At 41.4% G+C, this 26,392-nt stretch overlaps 1 long non-coding RNA gene across 1 annotated transcript; it reads right to left on the bottom strand.

Moving 5' to 3' along the window:
* Nucleotides 1-1,572: 1,572 nt before the first annotated feature.
* Nucleotides 1,573-4,223, bottom strand: LOC136957896 (uncharacterized). The gene is made up of 3 exons (XR_010878337.1): nt 4,107-4,223; nt 3,936-4,001; nt 1,573-1,878 (listed from the first exon to the last, which is right to left on the bottom strand). It is a non-coding gene; the product is annotated as an uncharacterized lncRNA (long non-coding RNA).
* Nucleotides 4,224-26,392: the final 22,169 nt, after the last annotated feature.

Genomic DNA, 26,392 nt, shown 5'->3' with positions numbered 1-26,392 from the left:
CAATTAATGTCCAAGTTGTGTGTGATGACCAGGCCCAGATCACACACGTTGTTGCAAGATGGCCAGGATCCACACATGACAGACGAATCTTTGACAACGGTCAACTTTGTGCACTGCTGGAGAGGGGAGATCCGTGGACACCTAGTGGGGGACAATGGCTATGCATGTCGCCCATACCTGATGACTCCACTTTTGAACCCTCAGACCCAGGCAGAAAAAAACTACAACTACTCTCACATTCAAACAAGAGGGGTAATAGAGAGAGTGTTTGGGGTGTGGAAGCGGAGATTTCCATGTATACAGTTGGGACTCCGCACAAAATTGGACACTACCCTGACCATCATTGTTGCAGTAGCTGTTTTGTACAACTTTGGGAAGAGAGTAGGAGATGATCTACCCGAGGAGGATGAGCACCCACTTGAGGATGATATGGAAGATGCTCAAGTGCAGAATGCTGCAAATAAATACATTGCACAATTTCAGTTTCAGAATTCATTCAAAAATCTTTCTATTTCTTGTGACTGGCTTAGATCCAGTAGCCTCTGCTTCTGAAGAGTTAGGACCTCTTTCTGTAGCAACAGGACATCTTCGGTCCATCAGCACCGGATCACCTCAGGGCTGCGTCCTTTCTCCTCTGCTCTTCTCCCTGTACACCAACAGTTGCACCTCCAGTCATCCGTCCGTCAAACTCCTGAAGTTTGCGGACGACACCACCCTTATTGGGCTCATCTCTGGTGGAGGCGAGTCTGATTATAGGTGGGAAGCGGCCAACCTGGTGACCTGGTGCAGCCAGAACAACTTAGAGCTCAATGCTCTTAAGACAGTGGAGATGATTGTGGACTTCAGGAGGAACACAGCCCCACTCACCCCCATCACCCTGTGTGACTCCCCAGTCAACACTGTGGAGTCCTTCCGCTTCCTGGGCACTATCCTCTCCCAGGACCTCAAGTGGGAACTGAACATCAGCTCCCTCATCAAGAAAGCACAACAGAGGATGTACTTCCTTCGGCAGCTGAAGAAGTCCAACCTGCCAAAGACAATGATGGTGCACTTCTACTCAGCCATCATTGAGTCCATCCTCATCTCCTCCATCACCGTCTGGTACGCTGCTGCCACTGCCAAGGACAAGAGCAGACTGCAGCGTATCATCCGTACTGCTGAGAAGGTGATTGGCTGCAATCTGCCTACCCTCGAGGACCTGCACACCTCGAGGACCCTGAGGCGAGCGAGGAAGATTGTGGCCGACTCCTCCCACCCTGGACACTCCCTGTTTCAGTCACTCCCCTCCGGCAGAAGGCTGCGGTCTATCAGGACCAATACCTCACGCCACAAAAACAGTTTCTTCCCTTCCGCTGTTGTTCTCTTCAACAAGGCCAAGGGACCACACTGACTCAAATGACTTCTTGCTTAAAACACTCTGCTTTTTGCACTGCATTACAACATGGTATCTTGTACATTTGTATTTTTTGTAATATTTGTATTTTTGTATTTTTATATTTTTATATTGTAATTTACGGCAACTTATATTTTATTGTATATTTAATTATATTCTAATCACACTTAGTACTGCTAGTTTATGTACCCTTAGTATAGTTAGTCCACTAATTTAAATTTTAGGTATATGTTTATTGTATGCACCTTCCTGCCAAAGCAAATTCCTTGTCTGTGCAAACTTTCATGGCGAATAAATCCCTTTCTGATTCTGATCTTTTTTAATTTTTGCATTTTATATGTCGAGCATGCATCTCTCCTTCTCTAATGTGAGAAGCTCCTGGTGAGAGCTAAGCTTAGGGTGCTTAGCAGGGGGCTTCACAGGTGATGCTGCTGCTTAGATGTTTCCATGAGGCTCCACTTGCTCCAGTACGATGATAGTGTCAGCTAGACAAAACAAAAAAACATAAAAACATTAGGAGGCTACCTACAACTATGCACAATGCACTTTACTCTTGAGGTCTCTGACGTCCAATGACATAGGAAATAACTAATTTAATAAATTACCATAGGCTACTAAAGAGAACATGGAACTGTTATTTCTGTAGTATGATGTGCTATTCAATTAGAAAATTATTAACATCTGAGGTGTATGTACAGTAATACATAGGCTCTAACAAATGCTTTGTAGGCAAAATTATAGCCTGTTTTCGTCATTTTTGTCACGTTATTGCTGCAACCAACGGCGTTGGAGTTCGTAGTTACTTGCAGCTTCTGTGGCTGTACTGTCATCTAATGCGCCGTCATCGTCGTAGGGGTTGGGGAGGGGGGAAATCTGCTGCAGGATCATATCAATGATCTTCTTTGACAGAGGATCCGTAGCATTGATTGGTGGCCCTCCGCCGGTTTGAAATTGGCTACGCCTCTCTTCCGCCGCATCTTTTTTGGCTTTAGTCTTGAGGTTTTTCCAGCAGGCTTTAAGTTGCGCCCTGTCCCTCGTCTCTTTAATACCGGTAGAGCCATTGAAGCACTCAGCTAACCGGACCCAGTTCCGCTCCTTCTTTTCTAGAGTACTGCTGTCAGTCCTCTTGTCCTAAATTATCACCCCAAACTCCTCCATCAATTCAGTCAGCAACATCTTTTCAAATGTTGAAAAGTTTGACCCTCTTTGACGTGCCATAGCTAGCTAGCTGGCTATTTGTAACGTAGTTTATTATAGCCGCTGTAGTGGTAGCCTAGGCTATAAACGGTAACTAACGGTATCAGTAACGGCATTTATTCAAAAAGCTGCTATAGGAAAAAGAGCGCATGCATTCATTTAGGGCTATTTAGTTCCGTAGGCTATTTGTTAAACATACGTTGTGAATTTGTTTACATTTCGTCGGAATCCATCATGGCGGACATTGAACATAAACTAATCCTGTTTTAACCCTTGTTTAAACTAGTTTCACTAATCCAAGGTTAAAATTAAGATGTGCAACACATCTCTGATTAATTATAAACCAGTTTAAACATAGATTTACTAACCCTAGATTAACTCTAAACCAGGATTAATTTAATCCATGTTGGTGCAACCCAGCCCCAGAGGTTTAAAAGGTTACCTTTGCCTAAACTGACATGCACCAACTCGGAGAACTGAGTTTCAACAGCCATTTAGTCTCTATTTGTTACTCTACTCTTAAGGCATGTTTAACTTAATGTCTGCACCTCTCTGTCACCAACTGTCTCTGGAGTGGGGGGTGGGGGCTTCACAGGGTGTCTACAGGTATAAACAAGTTAAATGTAAGACCTTTTAATACCACTTCCAAATGAAATTAAAGACCAAACTTACGATGGAAATACAAATCAAAAGTGGAAATATACAGTCATCTTTCCAAGTAAACACTGTCTGTTCAATATGAACAGTATGGTAAAATGACAATAATCGGTTGAGTTTAAGAACATTGACTAAATGTGTCTAATGCGGAAGGATAACACAAAAATGTAATTGCTGTCCTAAATTATACTTATTATTACACTAGGGTGGAAATGGTGGAGCAGAAACTAACAATTCCATGAATCCCATGGAAACAAAGGCAAATGTGTGAGATGTACTGATGTGGAGCACAAATGATCCAAGAAGCAGTACTTCTCTTGAGTGGTTTTTATTCAGATGAATAATCATTGGATTCAGGTCAAAAGTCTATCACTTGAACTAGTTTCATCACTTAAGACACAAAGTCAGCAGCTTGGCATACTGGCACATGGAAAGGATTAAACATTTAGACTTTCATCAAAGTAATGCTGGCTTGTCCTTTTTCATCAATGTCCTCAAAAAAGCAGGCTGCAGAGCTACTGTGTCTGTGGGGTGACTGTCTCTGGAGTGCTGGCAGGCAGGGGCAAGCAGGGTCTGCAGGCAGGCAGGCAGGCAGGCCAGCTGGATGAAGCTGTCCTGGGGTCAGGTCTCAAGAGAAGCTGTCCAGCTAGAGAGGGGTAGTCCAGCAAGGGGTCTGTGTGGATCTCACCATCCTCGAGTCTGTTGCATCCTCTGTTGAACTCTGTTGAGCAGGCCTCTGCATGACCCTCCAGACCTGTCAAAGTGAAGAAAGGGTCCATGTCAGTTGTGAAAAATGAAGCTTTTCCCATCTACACTTGATACAGACTTCAGTTTTGACTGTGAAATGCAGTGTCATTACTTGAACTTGAATCCAAATGGGTTGACCTCATGGAGACCCATGCAGTCACTCAAAACACGGGTTCGATTCCAAGCTCTGGCAAGAGTATTTACCTCTAAACTGGTCAATATATACACATCTGACAAAAGACCAGCTCGACCTTTGCTTGTAAACAGTGATTCTGACTGTCAGAGACCTTTAAATAGCCTGACTTACCGAAATTGGCTAAACTAGCCTGGCTAACGTAGGTCGCTTTCTCAGGGCATATGACGAATGAAACAGGCTCGCCTTGAAAAATCAGATATACTGACTATCTTTAGCAGGCCCTTGTCTACAAAAAGCAGTCCTCCCTGACGTTTTTGGAGTAGAATTGAGTGAAATACAAAATTGTTTACACACTGCCAGTGGGCGAGCCGAGCGAAATGCAGTGTCATTACTTGAACTTGAATCCAAATGTGTTGACCTCATGGAGACCCATGCAGTCACTCAAAACACGGGTTCGATTCCAGGCTCTGGCAAGAGTATTTACCTCTAAACTGGTCAATATATACACATCTGACAAAAGACCAGGGGGGTATTCGTCGTAGCTCGCTAAGCAGGTTAGCGAGCTAATTTTCAGGCTAAGATAAAAAACGCCCCTCTTTTTGGTTCGTGGAAGCAACTTTCGATAAATCACCATAGTAACATATCAATTAGCACTAACCTGGTCCAGAGCAGGCTAACGTAAGTGTAGCTGGATAAGCTTGCCACACCCCCGGAAAATAACATGGCAGCTCCCTTTTTGAGAGACCCAGTTGACCAAGGAGCTATATTTTAGTTCGATTAGCTTTCCATACCAATAGAGTTCTTCGCGATTGCCAAGATCGTTTATTTCACACGGATGAGTTCTTGTTTGAGCGATATCGATTCAGCCGACAAGGACTCATTTATTTGCAAGACCTTCTACATTGCCGTACATTGCAAATATCACACGCCGCAGCAAGCTTTATGCTTTATTATGAGCTTATGCTGCTGTATGTGAATATGTAACGCTATGTTTTACGAAATGTCTTGTCTTATCTGTTGTGCCTGTGCTTTTTATATGTTTCACTGTGGGAGAGTGGGAAACGTCATATCGATTCCTTTTTATGTCTTGACATGTGAAGAAATTGACAATAAAGCTACTTGAAACTTTAACTGTTCTTCAGACTGCATAGCCTTGAGTTTTTTTGTGTCAGGTAGGCTATAGGCTACATTTTTATACAGTATAGGCGATGCAGAAAACATTGGTAAAGCCGCAGCATGCGTTGCTGTAAGAAAAGTGTACTTGGCGCTTAACCAGCTGATGAATCAATTCATCATATTCCCTGGCCATGTCCCAGTCAATTAAATCAAAGAGGGATTTACACATAGGCCTAAATTCACATATATAGTAGGCCTACATGATATAAGCGCAGTATATCCTCATAATTGTCTATGAATTCGTATCAATTAGATACTCTTTGGCCTTGTTTTTATCTAGCCTACTTATTCTGAAAGAGTTGAGATCATTATTTTCGCTAGCAAGATCTCATTCGATTATTAATTTCCATTAAGCCTATACCAGCAGGCACATTTAAAGAAATGTGATCTGATTGATTGGGGTAATGAGCCACTTAAAATGAGCCTATACATTTCCCCAAAACTGTCGCATTTAGCTTATTGGCAATTTTTTGCCAAGCTGCTTGTCTTGCTCTGGCAGCGGTGGCGGTGTTTGACTTAGCCATGATAATATATGCTTATTGTCTTATAGTGACTCATTATAATAGTTTTGCTCGGATGGCGAGAATAGCCTATCACCGCTCTCTCTTTCGTATTTTCCGCCATCATACCGTTAGAAAATCACGGTTTTGGTGATCGACCTTTCCTGCCTTTTGAAGTAGGACGTGAACGTGCAATTTCCCTGATAAGTTTAGCCTGATTGAAATTAACCACATGATTTGGATGCGGATCAGCCGTTGACGAACCGATATTTGCTATTCTCACTCATCTCGCTAATGTTAACGGGCTAAAGGGACAATTGATTAACTTAGCTTAAACCCCTTACGACGAACGGGGCCCAGCTCGACCTTTGCTTGTAAACAGTGATTCTGACTGTCAGAGACCTTTAAATAGCCTGACTTACCGAAATTGGCTAAACTAGCCTGGCTAACGTAGGTCGCTTTCTCAGGGCATATGACGAATGAAACAGGCTTGCCTTGAAAAATCAGATATACTGACTATCTTTAGCAGGCCCTTGTCTACAAAAAGCAGTCCTCCCTGACGTTTTTGGAGTAGAATTTAGTGAAATACAAAATTGTTTACACACTGCCAGTGGGCGAGCCGAGCCTGACTCTGAGGCTAACGTCAAAACAATGTACCCCCGGGACGCAATATAACTCTTATTACAAAGACTTTCACGCCCCAAATCACAATTATGAGCCGACAGGTCTGTGGGGAATTGCTTTTTCTCCTAAAGGCTGCTCTCCTCGACCTTTTTGATGAACAATTCGCCGAGATGCAAAATGACTCACTAATTAAAAACACAGAGGAAAAAAGCTAGAGCTACAATAGCTACTTTTCGAGTTCGGTTTTCCGTCACTTCAGAATCACGATCTAAAAGGTCTAAAAGTGCTAAACCTTCACCATAATTCAAGATTTGTGTACTTTCACAAACCCAATCATTAATTCTAGCTTAAAATGTGTAAAAAAGAATTTATATTCGTAACGGCGAGCTGCGATTGGAAGCGAAATGAAACAGGGGCTAAAAAACGAGGGTGGGGGCTTGGTCAGCACACAATTTCAAGAAAGCGTGTGTGTCAAGGGAAGGCTGAGTGTGTGAGAATTTGGAGCAGGCGAGGGGAGCAATTAGCCAAGCATGCATGTTTCAAATATTCACATGAAATCGACTTTTCATGTTACAGTCAACTTTTACTCAGATTTGTGTACTAAACATTCTCAAGAGTCTTCATATGAACTTGTGATTGAATCAGAGTATCAGTTTTTTACTGGCGGATGTGTAAAGCATTATTTAAGCGTTAGCGATAAATTTGATTTGCTTTATATCAACCATTTTTGGAGATATGAAATAGCCTTTGCATATGGTAACATGTTGTAGTGTCGTCCACCGATATACCAAGTTTAGTGTTGATATCTCAAAGATTTGCTGAGATTTGACCCAAGTTCCTGTTTGGTTTATTTTATTGCTGATTTTGATTGGCTGTGCCGGACAAACGGTTTATAAAATCAAAACGCCATGGGATAACTTTTGTGAGGCTTGGTCTGAAGCTCATCTCGGGTCATTTTGAAGAAGATATGACAAAAATTGTAGGAGGAGTAGGCTTTCAAAGGTTTTTGATACAACCGGAAATAGCGGAAGATCTATATAACCGGAAATTGACGTCATAGGGTGCGTTGAACTCGTCTTGATCCAAGGAATCCAATGGTACCTCATTTTTGAAAATCAGTTATACGGTTCAAAAGTTGCGTGTGTAAACACAAGTCCAACTTTGACCCATTGGTGGCGCTAGAGTGGTCTGATGGGATACATGAAACTTGGTGTAGGTATAGAAGGAACTGTCCTTAATGAGTGTGCCAAATTTAACAAAAAGTTATCCAAGGGTTCTAGGGGCTGCCATTGACTCCCATGGAACTAGAATAATAATAATAAATATAACTGCAAGCAGCAATGGCGGATTCCTCCAAACATTGCAAACCACTGAAAAATTTATATTCTTCACAAATTGTCACTGTAAAAATCCATGCTGCAGACTTACCAATGGGATACCAAATCTGAAATGCAATACCATCAAGATCCACAAGGGCTTTTATTTCAAGCCAAGGAGTGAAGGGAGGGGGCTTGGTGAGCCTACCCATTCCAGAAAGCCTTGTATCTTTGTGTACCAGGGCGTGGCCTGTAGCGTCACTTATGGGTGATATTGGGCCATTTGTGGTGTGGTAGTTACTCTTGGCCTATACTATCAATGTTTCAGGATTTTGAGAACTTTTTACCATTGCATACAAAATCGGAAATGCAATACCATCAAGATCCACATGGTCCTTTGCTAAAGACCAAGCAATGAGTGGGGCTTGGTCAGCCCACAATTGCCTGAAATGTTGTGTATGCGTCTCGCCAAGCTTGTGCGTGTGTCAAGGGAAAGGCTGAGTGTGTGAGAATGTGGAGCGCGCGTGCTGAGGAGCAGGGGAGACATTTCATTGGAAATTTCCTTAACAATTAGCCAAGCATGCATTTTTCAAATATTCACCTAAATTCAACTTTTCATCTTACAGTCAACTTTTTCTGAGATTTGTGTACTAAACATTCTCAAAAGTCTTCATGAACTTGTGATTGAATCAGAGTTTTTTGACTGGCGGATGTGTAAAGCATTATTTTAGCGTTAGAAATAAATTTGATTTCCTTCATTTCAATCATTTTTGAAGATATTAATTTGCCTTCCTACATGGGAACATGACGTAGTGTCTTTCACGTGACACACCAAGTTTGGTGTTGATATTTCAAAGATTTGCTGAGATTTGATCCAACTTCCTGTTTGGTTGCTTTGTTGACGATTTTGATTGGCTGTACCGGACAAACGGTTTTGAAATTCAAAAATCTGTTAAAGAATTCAGTGAGGGTTGCTCTGACGATGATACCTGCCAATTCTGGGGAAGATTGGACAAGAATTGTAGGAGAAGTAGCAAAAAAACGTGTTTCCTAAATCTTTATTGTACAAAAACATCCAATATGGCGGCCGTTATAGGTTATTGAGGCTTTTTTGTTCCTCATGAGAAATAAGGCATATCTAATGAATTTCAGAATTTTGGGACAAATGGGATGCGAATGGCATCACTTTGTAAATGGAAAATTGGGGCTTGGCCGTAGCGCCACCTATGGATAATGGTGCGTCATTTGTGGTGTGGTAGTTACTCCTGGCCTATACTATCAATGTTTCAGGATTTTGAGAACTTTTTCTAAAATGCATTACCATCAAGATCCACAAGGGCCTTCACTTCAAGCCAAGGAATGAGTGGGGGCTTGGTCAGCCCACAATTGCCTGAAATGTTGTGTATGCGTCTCGCCAAGCCCGCGCGTGTGTCAAGGGAAAGGCTGAGTGTGTGAGAATGTGGAGCACGCGCGCGCTGAAGAGCAGGGGAGACATTTCATTGAAAATTTCGTTAGCAATTAGCCAAGCATGCATGTTTCAAATATTCACATAAAATCGACTTTTCATGTTACAGTCAACTTTTCCTCAGATTTGTGTACTAAACATTCTCAAGAGTCTTCATATGAACTTGTGATTGAATCAAAGTATCAGTTTTTGACCGGCGGATGTGTAAAGCATTATTTTAGCGTTAGCGATAAATTCGATTTGCTTTATATCAATCATCTTTTGAGATATGAAGTTGCCTTTGCACATGGTAACATGTTGTAGTGTCGTCCACCGATATACCAAGTTTAGTGTTGATATCTCAAAGATTTGCTGAGATTTGACCCAAGTTCCTGTTTGGTTACTTTTTTGCTGATTTTGATTGGTTGTGCCGGACAAACGGTTTAGAAAATCAAAACGCCATGGGATAACTTTTGTGAGGCTTGGTCTGAAGATCATCTATGGTCATTTTGAAGAAGATATGACAATAATTGTAGGAGGAGTAGGCTTTCAAAGGTTTTTGATACAACCGGAAATAGCGGAAAATCTATACAACCGGAAATTGACGTCATAGGGTGCGTTGAACTCGTCTTCATCCAGGGAATCCAATGGTACCTCATTTTTGTAAATCAGTCATACGGTTCAAAAGTTGCGTGTGTAAACACAAGTCCAACTTTGACCCATTGGTGGCGCTAGAGTGGTCTGATGGGATACATGAAACTTGGTGTAGGTATAGAAGGAACTGTCCTTAATGAGTGTGCCAAATTTAACAAAAAGTTATCCAAGGGTTCTAGGGGCTGCCATTGACTCCCATGGAACTAGAATAATAATAATAATAATAATAAAACTAACAATAACAATAGGTTTCCTCCTTACGGAGGAATCCTAATAAATATAACTGCAAGCAGCAATGGCGGATTCCTCCAAACATTGCAAACCACTGAAAAATGTATATTCTTTACAAATAGTCACTGTAAAATTCCATGCCGCAGACTTACCAATGGGATACCAAATATGAAATGCAATACCATCAAGATCCACAAGGGCTTTTATTTAAAGCCAAGGAGTGAAGGGAGGGGGCTTGGTTGAGCCTACCCATTCCAGAAAGCCTTGTATCTTTGTGTATCAGGGCGTGGCCTGTAGCGTCACTTATGGGTGATATTGGGCCATTTGTGGTGTGGTAGTTACTCTTGGCCTATACTATAAATGTTTCAGGATTTTGAGAACTTTTACCATTGCATACAAAATCGGAAATGCAATACCATCAAGATCCACATGGGCCTTTGCTAAAGACCAAGCAATGAGTGGGGGCTTGGTCAGCCCACAATTGCCTGAAATGTTGTGTATGCGTCTCGTCAAGCTTGCGCGTGTGTCAAGGGAAAGGCTGAGTGTGTGAGAATGTGTAGCGCGCGCGCTGAGGAGCAGAGGGAGACGTTTCATTGGAAATTTCCTTAACAATTAGCCAAGCATGCATTTTTCAAATATTCACCAAAATTCAACTTTTCATCTTACAGTCAACTTTTTCTGAGATTTGTGTACTAAACATTCTCAAGAGTTTTCATGAACTAAAGGCAAACAAATCAACAGTTATTGGCCAAAAAACATTTTTGGTTCCTGCGGCCACGCCGATCACATGACACGATCACATGACACCAAATTGATTGGACATCCTCAGAAGACGGTTCCGAGTCATCTTACCAAGTTTGGTGTTGATATTTCAAAGATTTGCTGAGATTTGATCCAACTTCCTGTTTGGTTGCTTTGTTGACGATTTTGATTGGCTGTACCGGACAAACGGTTTTGAAATTCAAAAATCTGTTAAAGAATTCAGTGAGGGTTGCTCTGACGATGATACCTGCCAATTCTGGGGAAGATTGGACAAGAATTGTAGGAGAAGTAGCAAAAAAACGTGTTTCCTAAATCTTTATTGTACAAAAACATCCAATATGGCGGCCGTTATAGGTTATTGAGGCTTTTTTGTTCCTCATGAGAAATAAGGCATATCTAATGAATTTCAGAATTTTGGGACAAATGGGATGCGAATGGCATCACTTTGTAAATGGAAAATTGGGGCTTGGCCGTAGCGCCACCTATGGATAATGGTGCGTCATTTGTGGTGTGGTAGTTACTCCTGGCCTATACCATCAATGTTTCAGGATTTTGAGAACTTTTTCTAAAATGCATTACCATCAAGATCCACAAGGGCCTTCACTTCAAGCCAAGGAATGAGTGGGGGCTTGGTCAGCCCACAATTGCCTGAAATGTTGTGTATGCGTCTCGCCAAGCCCGCGCGTGTGTCAAGGGAAAGGCTGAGTGTGTGAGAATGTGGAGCACGCGCGCGCTGAAGAGCAGGGGAGACATTTCATTGAAAATTTCGTTAGCAATTAGCCAAGCATGCATGTTTCAAATATTCACATAAAATCGACTTTTCATGTTACAGTCAACTTTTCCTCAGATTTGTGTACTAAACATTCTCAAGAGTCTTCATATGAACTTGTGATTGAATCAAAGTATCAGTTTTTGACCGGCGGATGTGTAAAGCATTATTTTAGCGTTAGCGATAAATTCGATTTGCTTTATATCAATCATCTTTTGAGATATGAAGTTGCCTTTGCACATGGTAACATGTTGTAGTGTCGTCCACCGATATACCAAGTTTAGTGTTGATATCTCAAAGATTTGCTGAGATTTGACCCAAGTTCCTGTTTGGTTACTTTTTTGCTGATTTTGATTGGTTGTGCCGGACAAACGGTTTAGAAAATCAAAACGCCATGGGATAACTTTTGTGAGGCTTGGTCTGAAGATCATCTATGGTCATTTTGAAGAAGATATGACAATAATTGTAGGAGGAGTAGGCTTTCAAAGGTTTTTGATACAACCGGAAATAGCGGAAAATCTATACAACCGGAAATTGACGTCATAGGGTGCGTTGAACTCGTCTTCATCCAGGGAATCCAATGGTACCTCATTTTTGTAAATCAGTCATACGGTTCAAAAGTTGCGTGTGTAAACACAAGTCCAACTTTGACCCATTGGTGGCGCTAGAGTGGTCTGATGGGATACATGAAACTTGGTGTAGGTATAGAAGGAACTGTCCTTAATGAGTGTGCCAAATTTAACAAAAAGTTATCCAAGGGTTCTAGGGGCTGCCATTGACTCCCATGGAACTAGAATAATAATAATAATAATAATAATAATAATAATAAAACTAACAATAACAATAGGTTTCCTCCTTACGGAGGAATCCTAATAATAATAAAACTAACAATAACAATAGGTTTCCTCCTTACGGAGGAATCCTAAATATAGCTGCAAGCAGCAATGGCGGATTCCTCCTAACATTGCGAACCATTGAAAAATGTATATTCTTCACAAATTGTCACTGTATAGAAACATCCATGCTGTAGACTTACCAATGGGATACCAAATCTGAAATGCAATACCATCAAAATCCACAAGGGCTTTTATTTCAAGCCAAGGAGTGAAGGGAGGGGGCTTGGTGAGCTAGACCCCGAAGCCATTTGTTTTGAGAATAATGGCTGGCTGATGAAGCGTGGTAGTTACTCCTGGCCTATACTATCAATGTTTCAGGATTTTGAGAACTTTTTCTAAAATGCATTACCATCAAGATCCACAAGGGCCTTCACTTCAAGCCAAGGAATGAGTGGGGGCTTGGTCAGCCCACAATTGCCTGAAATGTTGTGTATGCGTCTCGCCAAGCCCGCGCGTGTGTTAAGGGAAAGGCTGAGTGTGTGAGAATGTGGAGCACGCGCGCTGAAGAGCAGGGGAGACATTTCATTGAAAATTTCGTTAGCAATTAGCCAAGCATGCATGTTTCAAATATTCACATAAAATCGACTTTTCATGTTACAGTCAACTTTTCCTCAGATTTGTGTACTAAACATTCTCAAGAGTCTTAAAATGAACTTGTGATTGAATCAAAGTATCAGTTTTTGACCGGCGGATGTGTAAAGCATTATTTTAGCGTTAGCGATAAATTCGATTTGCTTTATATCAATCATTTTTTGAGATATGAAGTTGCCTTTGCACATGGTAACATGTTGTAGTGTCGTCCACCGATATACCAAGTTTAGTGTTGATATCTCAAAGATTTGCTGAGATTTGACCCAAGTTCCTGTTTGGTTACTTTTTTGCTGATTTTGATTGGCTGTGCCGGACAAACGGTTTAGAAAATCAAAACGCCATGGGATAACTTTTGTGAGGCTTGGTCTGAAGATCATCTCTGGTCATTTTGAAGAAGATATGACAAAAATTGTAGGAGGAGTAGGCTTTCAAAGGTTTTTGATACAACCGGAAATAGCGGAAAATCTATATAACCGGAAATTGACGTCATAGGGTGCGTTGAACTCGTCTTGATCCAGGGAATCCAATGGTACCTCATTTTTGAAAATCAGTCATACGGTTCAAAAGTTGCGTGTGTAAACACAAGTCCAACTTTGACCCATTGGTGGCGCTAGAGTGGTCTGATGGGATACATGAAACTTGGTGTAGGTATAGAAGGAACTGTCCTTAATGAGTGTGCCAAATTTTACAAAAAGTTATCCAAGGGTTCTAGGGGCTGCCATTGACTCCCATGGAACTAGAATAATAATAATAATAAAACTAACAATAACAATAGGTTTCCTCCTTACGGAGGAATCCTAAATATAGCTGCAAGCAGCAATGGCGAATTCCTCCCATGATTGCGAACCATTGAAAAATGTATATTCTTCACAAATTGTCACTGTATAGAAACATCCATGCTGTAGACTTACCAATGGGATACCAAATCTGAAATGCAATACCATTAAGATCCACAAGGGCTTTTATTCCAAGCCAAGGAGTGAAGGGAGCGGGCTTGGTGAGCCTACCCATTCCAGAAAGCCTTGTATCTTTGTGTATCAGGGCGTGGCCTGTAGCATCACTTATGGGTGATATTGGGCCATTTGTGGTGTGGTAGTTACTCTTGGCCTATACTATCAATGTTTCAGGATTTTGAGAACTTTTTACCATTGCATACAAAATCGGAAATGCAATACCATCAAGATCCACATGGGCCTTTGCTAAAGACCAAGCAATGAGTGGGGGCTTGGTCAACCCACAATTGCCTGAAATGTTGTGTATGCGTCTCACTTTAGGAGGTTATTGAACATTAATGAGTTCCAAGGCTGAATTTCGGGAAAGAGACTTCAGATATTAGGGGACCATTAAGGCCTATATAAAAGCATACAAAAACAGCATGTCATGGGATATTTAATGTTATTCTTAAGCTTGTATGACAAGACAACTGATTTCAATTGTAATGCTGTATTTTAGATTCCCCTCATACGAGCATCTGATGGCGTTTTGGAACCTGATCGAACAGCCAAAATAATTAGGGTCACCAGAGCAAAGAAAACCTACGCCACTAGCACAACAACTGAAAGCCCTTTAACCAGACCAACTGTAAGTACCCATTCACCCAAAAAACACACAGACACAGATCCCTAAGCATTAAAAGGGTGGTTTTGAACTAACACTCATTAAACACTTCTCCCCACAGAAACTGCTGCCAATAGATGAGCTCTTCCTCTTCCTGACATACCTGTCCACTGGCTGTACCCAGAGGGAGTTGGGTCATAGATTTAACATCCACCGAGTAACCGTCAGCCGAATCATCGTGACCTGGGCCAACTTCCTCTACAGCTTACTGGGCTCAGTCTGTATATGGATGTCTCCCGCAGCTGTGAAGGCCCATCTTCCACGCGACTTTGATGGCAGCTACAGTGACACACAGGTGGTCCTCGACTGTACAGAGCTACGGTGTCAAACACCGTCATCCATGCTCCTTCAGAGCGAAGTTTTCTCGACCTACAAGTCCCACTGCACCTTTAAGGCCATGGTGGGCATGTCCCCTCACGGAGCCCTGAGTTTTGTTTCAGCACTCTTTGAGGGTTCCATGAGTGACAAGGAGGTGTTTCGTCAGTCAGGGATTGCACCACTCTTAACGCCTGACATGGCCATCATGGTTGACAAGGGATTCTTGGTGGATGACCTTGTACCTGGGACTGTTCATCGTCCTGCCTTCCTCTCCAAGAGGGCCCAAATGCCAGAGGTGGATGTTCTGAAGACGCAGTCCATCGCCCGTTTGAGGGTGCATGTCGAGAGGATGATCAGAAGAGTTAAAGAAAATAAACTCTTTGATACCACCATCCCTCTCTCCATTGCAGGGAGCATAAACCAACTCTTCACTGTCGCTTGTCTCCTCTCAAATTACCAAAATGGACCTCTTGTCAAGAAATGGAGATATGAAGTTTGATATTGTAGCTTAATCTTTTTCTGAGGAATTTGATAACTATTGTTCTGTTAAACATACAGAATTCATGAAATGAAATCATTTTAATTGCCTTTAATATCAAGATAATAAATATTTCTTGGCGTGCTCACAGCGCACACACACATTTTATTGTGTTTACTTTTTGGGAAGGCAAGGTAAATCATGGAAAACATCTGCCATTGAAAGTTAAAGATGCACAAACATTAACATAAAATAATCTCAATCATAAAACGTACCATTAAAAGTGAAAATTAAAGAACAGATCTTAAAATATTTTATCTCAATCCTGAAGCATTACACATTTCTGCAAGTAGACATAAAAATAAAACCTGTCTACTTTCTCTCTGATTATATCCAAAACATCATTGTCTCTGTAAATTCTTTGGATGAGTACATCTTCCTCAGCTGAGACTACAAAATCACACCAACTCATTCCTGTTATTAGCATCTGCCCCTGTACTTGCCAGTAGTAAGCATGCTTTTCTTTTAGCTCCAATTTGCCTGACTTCATTTTGAGATACGGGCAGTCCACATAGCTTTTAACATTTGGGCACTTCATCTCAATCAGCCCAAACTGACATGGCTCTGAAGGGTCAAAGATTAACCCGTCTGGAGACGCCCCCAGCCAAGGAGCGTCAGGGTGAATTACCAATCCACAGGGGTAGTGGTTGACCCTTTTCATTTGGCAATATTCCCAAATAGCATCTGCCTCTAATTCGAGCCCCCTCTTCATAGCTGCCGTCTGACGTGTCCCTTGCAGTATCCGGTTAGCCAGACCTTCTTCAGAGTTCTCTCCAACCTGGCAGATCTCCCTGAAACGTGACGCCGTCAATCTATGCCTCCTTAGCTGATGCCATTCAGTACATGAACTTTGTGCTCTGGTAGCACATTCAAATTTGTGCATCATGTCCCAGGTGACCTCCAGACTCCTATGGTGTAGCTGTTGTGGTTCAGTACAGACAAACATGCAACTTGATGGCTGTAGGCAGTAATTCTGAAGAGGCATAGATGGACGTGGTGGGGCAGCATGGAAGGACAGATCTCTCTTTGCTGTTGCTGGTTGTTGGTAGGACAATGGACTTCCGGCTTGAACCTTGCCACGGGCAGAGTCAACCAGGGGAATTTCACAGCTAATGCCCATGCTGCAGATCATCGGTGCCTCCGCTGTAGAAAAATCTTTATACGCCTCTGTCACCTAGGGATGTAATAATATAATGATTAGCAATATCAAACAAAATGATTATACCATACATTTTCATGGCCACAATATGTTGCGCATCATGCACAACGCCAGACACCATTACAAATAAGTTCATAATAAAGAACCCTTGTGTAAACATTTATTTTGTTTCAGTTCAATCAATTCTTTCTTCAAAAGCAGAATACTTGTTTGTATAATTGATGGGTCATAGTACATTTAATCAAAAGGAGAGGAAAAAGAAAATCATGAAATACTAGTATATTGTTTGATATGAAATCCCTACTAACCCGAAGGACAGTAAGATCAGGCAATTCCCCACTGAGGCCTTTGTAGAGTGTGCTCCTGTGTGGAACATAACACTTTCATGAGTGGAAAGTGGCATATCCACACAGGTATTTTAATTCAAACAGGCAACATATTGGAATACATCGACAATATTCAGGTTTTACCTTACACCATCTTTGGTTGCTCTACACTTTGGTTTAGCAGAAAGCACAGCCATCTTATCCACAGGGCCTGGCTTTACACCCTATCAAGTTAAGCACAATACAGTTAGAAGTTAAATATAGTTAGAAAATATATCCAACAGCTCTGTAATTACAGTGCAAACTTACCAACGTTCTGGGCTTGTGCCACTGCTGTTCTCCTTCAGTACAGCTTAGCACAGGAGGGACCACTGGCACCTTCAGCTGAGCGTAATGTGCTGACTGGAACAGCAAAGCGACACAGTGGTTGCATAAAGCTGCTCCAGCAACACATGTGCAGCTGTGATGAAGCAGCTCCACAGGACTGGAATCTTTCAGTACCACCTGCATAAGTAAAATGTCATAGTAAATACTTATCTTAGCTTGGTCACTGTTTAACCATTCTTTTAGGACACAATCTTGTTTTTACAATATTTTCTATATCTAATATTCTAGAATCACAGATCAAATGTCATGTATTTCTATATGTTGGATTAGAGTATGTTGTATAATATGCCAACTGCATTAAATCAACATCCATAATCGTTTTTCTTTGAAACATGATAGCCTAATACCTTAACCACAAGATTGCATCTTAAATGAATGACAGTTGGGGGAAACTTGAATAAGAACACATTTAACCCGGAGGGGATCAGCTAAGTAAACTTACCTGCCAAATGAAGATCATTATATTTGAGAGTTATAATAAACGTAAATGACCTTAGCTAAATCCCCAGGAACTTTAGGAACGCCGGGTTATTAAAGTAACAAGCTTTTAAGTGTTGGCTGAACCTGAACTTGAATTTATCAATCCTAACTTCACCATACACTCAAACTGTGAGGTTTCTCAGCTTTCCTCATGGACCTGTAGCACAATGCCCTGACCACGACTTCCCCTGTGTCCTGATCTTTATTAGAAACTGAGAGGGGCAGAAATACAAATGATAATACATAAAAACGGACGGTTAGCGTTTAAAATAAAGAAAAACAAGCTTCTATACTACACTAAAAATGAACACATCGCTAACTAGCTTAGCCGCTAGCCGGCCGGAACACCACATTAAATTACTTATCCTCATAGTTGTGCAGATAACTGGATATGTAAAGTTTGAATCCCTTGTCCCGCTTGCTTGTTGGAGCAGGGGAACAAGCATTTACGATGCGATGGACGTCACTGACGCTTATTTTAGGCAGGTCTTGGAGACATCTACTAAAGCCGGACATTTTGGCAAAGCGGGCGATCGCCTCCAGTAAACCGGAAACTGATTTGCCGAATTTGGGCTACAGCGGAAGTTCGTCAGTACGATTGTGCACAGAGCCTATTGCCTGAAATGTTGTGTATGCGTCTCGCCAAGCTTGCGCGTGTGTCAAGGGAAAGGCTGAGTGTGTGAGAATGTGGAGCGCGCGCGCTGAGGAGCAGGGGAGACATTTCATTGGAAATTTCCTTAACAATTAGCCAAGCATGCATTTTTCAAATATTCACCAAAATTCAACTTTTCATCTTAAAGTCAACTTTTTTGCTGAGATTTGTGTACTAATTCTCAAGAGTCTTCATGAACTTGTTATTGAATCAGAATTTTTGACTAGCCGATGTGTAAAGCATTATTTTAGCGTTAGAAATCAATTAGATTTCCTTTATTTCAATCATTTTTTAAGATATTAATTTGCCTTCTCACATGGGAACATGATGTAGTGTCTTCCACGTGACACACCAAGTTTGGTGTTGATATTTCAAAGATTTGATGAGATTTGATCAAACTTCCTGTTTGGTTGCTTTGTTGACGATTTTGATTGGCTGTACCGGACAAACAGTTTTGAAATTCAAAAATCTGTTGAAGAATTCAGTGAGGGTTGCTCTGACGATGATACTTGCCAATTCTGGGGAAGATTGGACAAAAATTGTCGGAGAAGTAGCGAAAAAACGTGTTTCCTAAATCTTTATTGTACAAAAAAATCCAATATGGCGGCCGTTATAGGTTATTGAGGCTTTTTTGTTCCTCATGAGAAATAAGGCATATCTAATGAATTTCAGAATTTTGGGACAAATGGGATGCGAATGGCATCACTTTGTAAATGAACAATTGGGGCTTGGCCGTAGCGCCACCTATGGATAATGGTGCGTCATTTGTGGTGTGGTAGTTACTCCTGGCCTATACTATCAATGTTTCAGGATTTTGAGAACTTTTTCTAAAATGCATTACCATCAAGATCCACAAGGGCCTTCACTTCAAGCCAAGGAATGAGTGGGGGCTTGGTCAGCCCACAATTGCCTGAAATGTTGTGTATGCGTCTCGCCAAGCCCGCGCGTGTGTCAAGGGAAAGACTGAGTGTGTGAGAATGTGGAGCTCGCGCGCGCTGAAGAGCAGGGGAGACATTTCATTGAAAATTTCGTTAGCAATTAGCCAAGCATGCATGTTTCAAATATTCACATAAAATCGACTTTTCATGTTACAGTCAACTTTTCCTCAGATTTGTGTACTAAACATTCTCAAGAGTCTTCATATGAACTTGTGATTGAATCAAAGTATCAGTTTTTGACCGGCGGATGTGTAAAGCATTATTTTAGCGTTAGCGATAAATTCGATTTGCTTTATATCAATCATTTTTTGAGATATGAAGTTGCCTTTGCACATGGTAACATGTTGTAGTGTCTTTCTTGTGACATATCAAGTTACGTGTTGATATCTCAAAGATTTGCTGAGATTTGACCCAAGTTCCTGTTTGGTTGCTTTTTTGCTGAATTTGATTGGCTGTGCCGGACAAACGGTTTAGAAAATCAAAACGCCATGGGATAACTTTTGTGAGGCTTGGTCTGAAGATCATCTATGGTCATTTTGAAGAAGATATGACAAAAATTGTAGGAGGAGTAGGCTTTCAAAGGTTTTTGATAAAACCGGAAATGGTGGAAAATCTATATAACCGGAAATTGACGTCATAGGGTGCGTTGAACTCGTCTTGATCCAGGGAATCCAACGGTACCTCATTTTTGAAAATAAGTCATACGGTTCAAAAGTTGCGTGTGTAAACACAAGTCCAACTTTGACCCATTGGTGGCGCTAGAGTGGTCTGATGGGATACATGAAACTTGGTGTAGGTATAGAAGGAACTGTCCTTAATGAGTGTGCCAAATTTAACAAAAAGTTATCCAAGGGTTCTAGGGGCTGCCATTGACTCCCATGGAACTAGAATAATAATAAATATAACTGCAAGCAGCAATGGCGGATTCCTCCAAACATTGCAAACCACTGAAAAATGTATATTCTTTACAAATTGTCACTGTAAAATTCCATGCTGCAGACTTACCAATGGGATAGCAAATCTGAAATTCAATACCATCAAGATCCACAAGGGCTTTTATTTCAAGCCAAGGAGTGAAGGGAGGGGGCTTGGTGAGCCTACCCATTCCAGAAAGCCTTGTATCTTTTTGTATCAGGGCGTGGCCTGTAGCGTCACTTATGGGTGATATTGGGCCATTTGTGGTGTGGTAGTTACTCTTGGCCTATACTATCAATGTTTCAGGATTTAGAAAACTTTTTACCATTGCATACAAAATCGGAAATGCAATACCGTCAAGATCCACATGGGCCTTTGCTAAAGACCAAGCAATGAGTGGGGGCTTGGTCAGCCCACAATTGCCTGAAATGTTGTGTTTGCGTCTCGCTAAGCTTGCGCGTGTGTCAAGGGAAAGGCTGAGTGTGTGAGAATGTGGAGCGAGCGCGCTGAGGAGCAGGGGAGACATTACATTTACATTTATTCATTTAGCAGACGCTTTTATCCAAAGCGACTTCCAAGAGAGAGCTTTACAAAGTGCATAGGTCACTGATCATAACAACAAGATAGCCAAAAAACATCGCGAGTAGCCAAAACATGAAGCACACATTGTGAACAACCAAAGTAAGTGCCAAAGGGAAGAACCATAAGAGCATGTAGTTAAACAAGTTACAATTAAACAACATGAACCGCTATAAGTGCAAGTGTACCTGTGGAAAAAAGCAAGCAACAGTAATAAAAACAATATATCACAGCGAGAACAAAAATTTAAAACAGTTACCACTAACCACAAGAGCAACAAGTCTCTAAGCAAGAGTCATTGTGATCCTTGAGGAACCTAACATCGGGTCAAGCGAACAATTCCTAAGTACCGTTGTACTCCCGGAACAAGTGCGTCTTGAGCCTTTTCTTGAAGGTGGAGAGACAGTCAGTATCTCTGATGGAGGTGGGGAGTTGATTCCACCACTGGGGGGCCAGACAGGAGAAGAGAATATCTAATGAATTTCAGAATTTTGGGACAAATGGGATGCGAATGGCATCACTTTGTAAATGGACAATTGGGGCTTGGCCGTAGCGCCACCTATGGATAATGGTGCGTCATTTGTGGTGTGGTAGTTACTCCTGGCCTATACTATCAATGTTTCAGGATTTAGAAAACTTTTTACCATTGCATACAAAATCGGAAATGCAATACCGTCAAGATCCACATGGGCCTTTGCTAAAGACCAAGCAATGAGTGGGGGCTTGGTCAGCCCACAATTGCCTGAAATGTTGTGTTTGCGTCTCGCTAAGCTTGCGCGTGTGTCAAGGGAAAGGCTGAGTGTGAGAGAATGTGGAGCGCGCGCGCTGAGGAGCAGGGGAGACATTACATTTACATTTATTCATTTAGCAGACGCTTTTATCCAAAGCGACTTCCAAGAGAGAGCTTTACAAAGTGCATAGGTCACTGATCATAACAACAAGATAGCCAAAAAACATCGCGAGTTGCCAAAACATGAAGCACACATTGTGAACAACCAAAGTAAGTGCCAAAGGGAAGAACCATAAGAGCATGTAGTTAAACAAGTTACAATTAAACAACATGAACCGCTATAAGTGCAAGTGTACCTGTGGAAAAAGGAAGCAACAGTAATAAAAACAATATATCACAGCGAGAACAAAAATTTAAAACAGTTACCACTAACCACAAGAGCAACAAGTCTCTAAGCAAGAGTCATTGTGATCCTTGAGGAACCTAACATCGGGTCAAGCGAACAATTCCTAAGTACCGTTGTACTCCCGGAACAAGTGCGTCTTGAGCCTTTTCTTGAAGGTGGAGAGACAGTCAGTATCTCTGATGGAGGTGGGGAGTTGATTCCACCACTGGGGGGCCAGACAGGAGAAGAGAATATCTAATGAATTTCAGAATTTTGGGACAAATGGGATGCGAATGGCATCACTTTGTAAATGGACAATTGGGGCTTGGCCGTAGCGCCACCTATGGATAATGGTGCGTCATTTGTGGTGTGGTAGTTACTCCTGGCCTATACTATCAATGTTTCAGGATTTTGAGAACTTTTTCTAAAATGCATTACCATCAAGATCCACAAGGGCCTTCACTTCAAGCCATGGAATGAGTGGGGGCTTGGTCAGCCAACAATTGCCTGAAATGTTGTGTATGCGTCTCGCCAAGCCCACGCGTGTGTCAAGGGAAAGGCTGAGTGTGTGAGAATGTGTAGCGCGCGCGCTGAGGAGCATGGGAGACGTTTCATTGGAAATTTCCTTAACAATTAGCCAAGCATGCATTTTTCAAATATTCAACAAAATTCAACTTTTCATCTTACAGTCAACTTTGTGTAAAGCATTATTTTAGCGTTAGAAATAAATTAGATTTACTTTATTTCAATCATTTTTTAAGATATTAATTTGCCTTCTCACATGGGAACATGATGTAGTGTCTTTCACGTGACACACCAAGTTTGGTGGTGATATTTCAAAGATTTGCTGAGATTTGATCCAACTTCCTGTTTGGTTGCTTTGTTGACGATTTTGATTGGCTGTACCGGACAAACGGTTTTGAAATTCAAAAATCTGTTGAAGAATTCAGTGAGGGTTGCTCTGACGATGATACCTGCCAATTCTGGGGAAGATTGGACAAAAATTGTAGGAGAAGTAGCAAAAAAACGTGTTTCCTAAATCTTTATTGTACAAAAAAATCCAATATGGCGGCCGTTATAGGTTATTGAGGCTTTTTTGTTCCTCATGAGACATAAGGTATATCTAATGAATTTCAGAATTTTGGGACAAATGGGATGCGAATGGCATCACTTTGTAAATGGAAAATTGGGGCTTGGCCGTAGCGCCACCTATGGATAATGGTGCGTCATTTGTGGTGTGGTAGTTACTCCTGGCCTATACTATCAATGTTTCAGGATTTTGAGAACTTTTTCTAAAATGCATTACCATCAAGATCCACAAGGGCCTTCACTTCAAGCCAAGGAATGAGTGGGGGCTTGGTCAGCCCACAATTGCCTGAAATGTTGTGTATGCGTCTCGCCAAGCCCGCGCGTGTGTCAAGGGAAAGGCTGAGTGTGTGAGAATGTGGAGCACGCGCGCGCTGAAGAGCAGGGGAGACATTTCATTGAAAATTTCGTTAGCAATTAGCCAAGCATGCATGTTTCAAATATTCACATAAAATCGACTTTTCATGTTACAGTCAACTTTTCCTCAGATTTGTGTACTAAACATTCTCAAGAGTCTTCATATGAACTTGTGATTGAATCAAAGTATCAATTTTTGACCGGCGGATGTGTAAAGCATTATTTTAGCGTTAGCGATAAATTCGATTTGCTTTATATCAATAATTTTTTGAGATATGAAGTTGCCTTTGCACATGGTAACATGTTGTAGTGTCGTCCACCGATATACCAAGTTTAGTGTTGATATCTCAAAGATTTGCTGAGATTTGACCCAAGTTCCTGTTTGGTTACTTTTTTGCTGATTTTGATTGGCTGTGCCGGACAAACGGTTTAGAAAATCAAAACGCCATGGGATAACTTTTGTGAGGCTTGGTCTGAAGATCATCTCTGGTCATTTTGAAGAAGATATGACAAAAATTGTAGGAGGAGTAGGCTTTCAAAGGTTTTTGATACAACCGGAAATAGCGGAAAATCTATATAACCGGAAATTGACGTCATAGGGTGCGTTGAACTCGTCTTGATCCAGGGAATCCAATGGTACCTCATTTTTGAAAATCAGTCATACGGTTCAAAAGTTGCGTGTGTAAACACAAGTCCAACTTTGACCCATTGGTGGCGCTAGAGTGGTCTGATGGGATACATGAAACTTGGTGTAGGTATAGAAGGAACTGTCCTTAATGAGTGTGCCAAATTTAACAAAAAGTTATCCAAGGGTTCTAGGGGCTGCCATTGACTCCCATGGAACTAGAATAATAATAATAAATATAACTGCAAGCAGCAATGGCGGATTCCTCCAAACATTGCAAACCACTGAAAAATGTATATTCTTTACAAATAGTCACTGTAAAATTCCATGCCGCAGACTTACCAATGGGATACCAAATATGAAATGCAATACCATCAAGATCCACAAGGGCTTTTATTTAAAGCCAAGGAGTGAAGGGAGGGGGCTTGGTTGAGCCTACCCATTCCAGAAAGCCTTGTATCTTTGTGTATCAGGGCGTGGCCTGTAGCGTCACTTATGGGTGATATTGGGCCATTTGTGGTGTGGTAGTTACTCTTGGCCTATACTATAAATGTTTCAGGATTTTGAGAACTTTTACCATTGCATACAAAATCGGAAATGCAATACCATCAAGATCCACATGGGCCTTTGCTAAAGACCAAGCAATGAGTGGGGGCTTGGTCAGCCCACAATTGCCTGAAATGTTGTGTATGCGTCTCGTCAAGCTTGCGCGTGTGTCAAGGGAAAGGCTGAGTGTGTGAGAATGTGTAGCGCGCGCGCTGAGGAGCAGAGGGAGACGTTTCATTGGAAATTTCCTTAACAATTAGCCAAGCATGCATTTTTCAAATATTCACCAAAATTCAACTTTTCATCTTACAGTCAACTTTTTCTGAGATTTGTGTACTAAACATTCTCAAGAGTTTTCATGAACTAAAGGCAAACAAATCAACAGTTATTGGCCAAAAAACATTTTTGGTTCCTGCGGCCACGCCGATCACATGACACGATCACATGACACCAAATTGATTGGACATCCTCAGAAGACGGTTCCGAGTCATCTTACCAAGTTTGGTGTTGATATTTCAAAGATTTGCTGAGATTTGATCCAACTTCCTGTTTGGTTGCTTTGTTGACGATTTTGATTGGCTGTACCGGACAAACGGTTTTGAAATTCAAAAATCTGTTAAAGAATTCAGTGAGGGTTGCTCTGACGATGATACCTGCCAATTCTGGGGAAGATTGGACAAGAATTGTAGGAGAAGTAGCAAAAAAACGTGTTTCCTAAATCTTTATTGTACAAAAACATCCAATATGGCGGCCGTTATAGGTTATTGAGGCTTTTTTGTTCCTCATGAGAAATAAGGCATATCTAATGAATTTCAGAATGTTGGGACAAATGGGATGCGAATGGCATCACTTTGTAAATGGAAAATTGGGGCTTGGCCGTAGCGCCACCTATGGATAATGGTGCGTCATTTGTGGTGTGGTAGTTACTCCTGGCCTATACTATCAATGTTTCAGGATTTTGAGAACTTTTTCTAAAATGCATTACCATCAAGATCCACAAGGGCCTTCACTTCAAGCCAAGGAATGAGTGGGGGCTTGGTCAGCCCACAATTGCCTGAAATGTTGTGTATGCGTCTCGCCAAGCCCGCGCGTGTGTCAAGGGAAAGGCTGAGTGTGTGAGAATGTGGAGCACGCGCGCGCTGAAGAGCAGGGGAGACATTTCATTGAAAATTTCGTTAGCAATTAGCCAAGCATGCATGTTTCAAATATTCACATAAAATCGACTTTTCATGTTACAGTCAACTTTTCCTCAGATTTGTGTACTAAACATTCTCAAGAGTCTTCATATGAACTTGTGATTGAATCAAAGTATCAGTTTTTGACCGGCGGATGTGTAAAGCATTATTTTAGCGTTAGCGATAAATTCGATTTGCTTTATATCAATCATCTTTTGAGATATGAAGTTGCCTTTGCACATGGTAACATGTTGTAGTGTCGTCCACCGATATACCAAGTTTAGTGTTGATATCTCAAAGATTTGCTGAGATTTGACCCAAGTTCCTGTTTGGTTACTTTTTTGCTGATTTTGATTGGTTGTGCCGGACAAACGGTTTAGAAAATCAAAACGCCATGGGATAACTTTTGTGAGGCTTGGTCTGAAGATCATCTATGGTCATTTTGAAGAAGATATGACAATAATTGTAGGAGGAGTAGGCTTTCAA

Source organism: Osmerus mordax, chromosome 15, assembly GCF_038355195.1.
Source record: "Osmerus mordax isolate fOsmMor3 chromosome 15, fOsmMor3.pri, whole genome shotgun sequence".
NCBI classification, from domain to species: Eukaryota; Metazoa; Chordata; class Actinopteri; order Osmeriformes; family Osmeridae; genus Osmerus; species Osmerus mordax.
The sequence above is the reverse complement of the archived record's forward strand: the minus strand, read 5'-3'. Positions and strand labels throughout refer to the sequence as shown.